Below are 6,029 nucleotides of genomic sequence, written 5' to 3'. Positions count from 1 at the left end.
CACCACAAACTTTGAGAATCCTGAGCCCCCTCACATGGAGGATCAACAATTCCAAGCATCTTCAGGATATAACATCCAGCACATATGGATGTTTTGCAACTCCAGTGAACCTGGAGAATCCAGAGCTTTCACACACCTGTATCATAAAGGAATCCCAAACACCTGGGTGATGAGAAAACACATGTAAATGGCATAGATCCTATACACACCTGGAGGACCTTGTGCTTCTAATCACCTGTAGGGACGATGATCTCCACACCTGGAAGATCTAGGACCCACGCAACAAATAGATCGTCTAAGACCCATTCATGCCTGGAGATCCAGAATCCCAACACATCTAGCGGTTCTAGGGCCTCCATATACCAGAAGTGTCCATGAATCCCACACACTTGGAGGATCCAGAACCTCCCAAACATGGAGGATAAACAACCCCACACACCTGGAGGATCAAGATTACATAAACACATAGAAGGTCCAGGATACATGCCAGGATACATGGAGGACCCCTAAAACACCTATACTTAGCTTATATGTTTTATCTAAGCGAAGATGCACTTGATACGTTGGTGATGATTGGCTAAATGAAACATGTCCAAGTAACATAGCTGTATTTCAAATGTTTATCAGATATCTTGAATAGAATCTTATTTACTCACCTCAATTTCTCCCTCAGATACATGATAAATCAATTAATAATGCTAACGAGTAAAAGGATTATGAAGTAATGTGTTGGTAAGTGTAGACTAGATAACAATAACCTCCCAAGTCAACGGTCCAAGCTTGTTCTCGGATGCACGTTACTTCATTTGTAAATTTTCACATATTCTAACATAAGTTGGGAAAACTGCGCTAAACATATGAAGAAACAAAAAAGATTTGAAAACCAGAATCTACTCAAAAAATAGAATGAATGAAACACTGCTTGTGAAACGTTACTGGAAGGAAAAAAAAAGAAAATCACCTAAAGGGAACACACTTCCAGTCACTTATCATTAAGGATAATGCTCTATATCACTCTGAAATATCAAACAAAGTTCCAACAATCGGCTACAAAAAAGTACCAATTAATTCAGTGATTAGAGGAAACTGATATAGATCACGATCCTTCTATTACAAAAGTTGAACTGCTTGAGATCTACAGCCGTCATAAACAAAATCAAATACACATAATAGATCAAATATGTGAGGAATGGAGATAGACGAAAAACATCAAGCAAAATATTATAGAGACATAAAACGCCTAGTGACCGTGGCTGTTCTTTTTACCTTCCCCGGAACGTTTCACAAAAAGAGTTTCATTAATTCCATGTTTTGAGTACATTCTGCTCTTAGAAAAAAAACTGATAATTACATGCTTAATATGTAATTAATATATAATTCTTAATATGTTTAGTACAATTTTTTAATTTTCCAAAAGAAGGAACAGAGAAGGGGGCCAGGTGAGGATATTCCCTCAAAGGCCCAGTCCTCTGTTCTTAACGCTACCTCGCTATCGCGGGAAATGGCGAATAGTATGAAAAAAAAAAAAAACAATTTGTCCTAATTTACTTTGAAATATACGAAAAGTTACAAATGAAGTAGCTTATATCAGAAAACAAGCATAGATCGTTGACTTAGGTGACTGTGGTTAGTTAATGTAGACTTTCCAAATCATTACTTCATAATTTCTTTATTCGTTAGCATTATCAATTGACAAAACATACATCTGAGGGAGAAATTTGAATTAGTATATAAGTTTCGAGTCATATTGTCCGGTAATTACTTGCAATACAACAATGTTATTCGGACATACTGCGTTTAGCCAATCATCACCAACATGTCATCTGCATCTTCGCCTAAACAAAAAAAAAAAAAAAAGAATGAGTATAGAGGGTCCCAGTTCCCCATTACCTGAGGATCAAGGAACACCAGACAGCACCAGACACGCAGATGATCTAGACACAGTGCATACCTAGAGATTCTAGGACCTTCACCCCGGCAAGCATGCAACATCCCCACACGCTTGGAGAATAGAGGACACACCACACTTGGGGGATCCAAGACCTCCACAAACGCGTATAATTCAGGTGAACTGGTGGCACCTACTGTTGCTATTCTGTAGTAATAGTGTGTAGCAGGCAATCACTGTCAAGGGAGATACTCCTGCCTTCGTTTCAGTCGGAATAGTGGTGAGGACGCAGTGAACCAGCACTGTGGCGTCTGTTACTTACTTACGATTTCAGTCACAGAAAGCTGTCTTTTTTACCCTTCCCTCAACCACATTTGAGTTGCTGATATTCAGTCCTAATCCTATATCCTCTTCTTGTCATGCACGACACTTAAAGACACATAACTCACACACATATCTATATATCTGTTTTTCTACCTTTCAATATTTCAAACTTTATGGCAGTACAACACACAGATCATTCTGCGGTACCGATTCGGAGCGGCACCACCGAGTGAGAAGGGTTGAGAGGATCTCTGGGACCACTTGCCATCATCATGCGACAGGGATCCACCCCACTTCCACGGCCACAGTTCTTAGGCCTGGCTCTTTTTCTATCTGTTTCTGCAACATTATTGACCACTACCTGTTTACCTCCTACCCTAAACTTTGTTTTCTCTCTCTCAGATATCTAACTGCTAAAGGTCACTCTTCTCTGAGCTAACGGATCTCCAGCTATAATCTGTATCATTATATCCGTTCCAACGGTGGAGATTGATCCGTTGTGGTACAAAATCATCTGTTCCTTGCCTTGTGGCTCTTGAGTCCCTAATTTTGATGTCATTTTGCTCAAAAGTTCTCTACCCTTGATTATCTTGGGTTTCTGTATCATTTATACCTCCAACCCCGACCAATTCGTAAAACTATGTACGAATCCCCGAATATTTTATATCTTCCCAAGAAGGTCTGCTCACTCACACCCATATGCTGATATCCTTTACGCAGGGGAGTTCAGTGTTCACAAAAATGATTGATTAGGCTCTAACTGGAACAATTAGGTAAATACCCTCACCAAGTTCTAGACCGTCAAGACAACTCTTCCAACACACTTGACCTCTTTATTACCTCCGAAACCCATAAGTCGTCATACACGCGTTTCACCCCTTTAGTTTCCTTTAACCAGAATGTTGTTTCTGTTGATTCTAACTATGCACGACCAACCTCTATATAACCTTTCTCCCAAACGCCAGCTTTGGTCGGGAGGCTGTTGAAACAAATCTTTATATAGCAAAACTGGAATATCAAGTTATGCATAAAAGATGACTGAAAGTTTTTTAAACTTGCCTTAATGACCTAAGACTATAATATAACGCTGTAAGATAATAAGATAAAAGAAGAAACTGGTTTTTGAGTTTAAGAAAGAGGGTGAAAGGATAAATAAAAAGTAAATGTGACTAAAAGAAATGTTACTAGGGTTAGCACTGGTGAGGGACAGGTTAACTGAGATGTAAGTTTGTAGGAAGTAAACTTGGAGAAAGTAAACTGTTTTACAAACATAGGAATGAATAATAATAGCATGGGAGCTAGGGAGCGTCACACTATGGGCGAAGATAATGAAAGCATTGAGGAATATGTGGAAAGGTAGATGACTTTCTAGAATGGTGAACATAGGCATATTTGAACCCATAGTGGTCCCGACAATTTTGTATTGGTGCGAGGAATGGCCTTTAGATGGGAAGGTACTGGAGAAGGGAAAATTTTGAAAATCAAATGTTTGAGAACAGTGTGTTTTGTGAAGAGTGATAATCTAGTAACAAATAAAAGGATAAGAAAGTCGTGAGTTAATGAAACGAGTATGGTTTAGAGACTTCAAGAATTTGTACTGGATTGGTTTGGGCATCGAGGATATATGTCAAAAGTGGTGGGAGCAAGAACAGAATGTTTTGTGACGAGGGTTAATGTAGTAGAAAACAAAAGGGTAAGAGAGAGTTGTGATATATGAAAAGTAAAATTTAGAGCTGAATAAGGTGCGCTGAACTGGTCTGGGCATTTGGGGACAGTACATGATGACATGATGACAAAGAGGATATATATGACAGCAGTGGTGGGAAGCGGACACCCGTCAATGAAATATCAATTTTGCATAAAACAACCTTATAAAAGATATTAATGAACAATAACTTTGTAAAAAAAAATCAAAACAAAGCAAGGGGAGCGACAACGCAGGGGGGGAATAGCGACAGCCTAGCTCTGAAAGACGACAACAGCTCCGAACACGTCGGTAGTTGGTGCGCGACTGCGTGTCTGGCTGCTGCACACACACACATGACCACTCCTTCTGTATGTCTTTTGCTGGTATTTGTATATCTATAAAGACCTTCTCAATGGTGCTGGACTTAGGCGTCATAATCTGAGCTAGGCTCCCGTTACTATATGTATTCCTTTTATAATAAACAAAATAAGAAATATAGAAGAATGTTCGTGAGCGGTGTTGAGAGGAGACCATATACTGTTCACCAGCCTTACGTATACAAGGCGTGTGGGGGCGGGTCGTCAACACAGCTCAATAAACAATCAACAGTGGCAGTTAATTGTCAGCAGCGTTTCAAGTGACCAGTTTCAAGGTGAGGCAATGGTGGTCATGAGGGCTGTTCCTTGTACCTCGCTAGTTAGCCCAGAGTTGAACGAGGCGGAGCTCAGTAATATACCTTTGTCGTGTGTAATGGCTGGATCATCTCTGCCATGTGAAGCAATCTACAAATCAACAGTTATGGAGTCAGGATTCGTATATGACTACAAATAATTAGATAAATTATCGTTGTTAGAATGGGCAGGTGTCCGCCTGACATGGGGCCCTTGTCTTTCGAGAGGCCGTTCTCAGAAAGTCTGTTCACTGTACAGTTATGTTACTGTTAGAGTCACCAGCAGGTCTCCTCGTAGCAGTTATCTACTGTCGTTGTCACACTAGTGAGCTTTTCACATACCTATTGTTTGTTGTCGTGGTTAGATTTTCTAGGTTTATGTCCTACATCTAGAGTGTGGACGGCCCGTTCTCTGATCTTGCCTAACAGGTCATTTCTTGTTTACATATTCGTCAGGTCCTTGCGTGGATCGGGCCCTTATCATACGGCCTCTGTAACACGTAAGTATGTTTTATTATCTCTGAATTTACAGCTGTCAACAGGTAGAGTTCGTTAAACCAGAATCTGTACCGTACGGAAAAGCAAACAAAAAACAAGATTTGCAAGATGATAACAGTCGATATTAGCCATCAGCAGGTAAAGTCATCAAGCCGCACCATACATACGTCAGACAGTAACATCAGTTGTATAACAGGATGTATATATGTTGTTGGATTTAAGGGCTATCACCTAAAGGTCATGAAGCCAAAATGTGAACCATAACCACTTACAGCTGGAGTCCGGGAACACCTTTCATATTATGTCTCAAACAGAATAAAGTAGTCAGTTTCAGTTAAGTATTCTGCACTTCAACTGATTGATGCTATGGCAAGGATGAAAAGAATTACATACAATGAATACTCATTGTAAGGATCACATCAAGGATGAAACATATATAACTAGAAGTGTTAAGGAAACAAAGATAGTGAAATACCTTTACCCGGGATCAGTTGCACCTGTGGCATGGACACAGCTTTGTAATGCTTGATCACTTACAGCTGATAAACTTTAATACAAAAGTGTTAGGTATTGTCCCTCGGAAGAATGTTTTCCAAATATCTACAGAAGACATATCTGTGTTAAATAGACGCCATTTCTAGGAAATATCTTTACCCGGGACGTGTAACACCTGTGTGGATGGACACAACTTTGTAATGCATGATCCATTACACGAAATGAACTTCACTAACGAAGACCTATGCAACGGCTCGCTGGAGAACATTCAACAAATCTCTATACCGAGTTTTTATTATAGATACAAGACATTTGTTGAAAGTGAACATAAGATTTATGATAGAAAAGGGACGTAATAGCATATAGTTTGATACGAAAATGAAGTACTCCTGCCTTAAACTAGTTCTCTTGTGTTATTTTTCTTTTAAATCCCCAGAGGAGAAAACGTTCTGTTATTTATGATAATA

The sequence above is a fragment of the Panulirus ornatus genome, chromosome 39 (assembly GCF_036320965.1).
Source record: "Panulirus ornatus isolate Po-2019 chromosome 39, ASM3632096v1, whole genome shotgun sequence".
Classification (NCBI taxonomy): domain Eukaryota; kingdom Metazoa; phylum Arthropoda; class Malacostraca; order Decapoda; family Palinuridae; genus Panulirus; species Panulirus ornatus.
Note: the sequence above shows the minus strand (reverse complement) of the source record.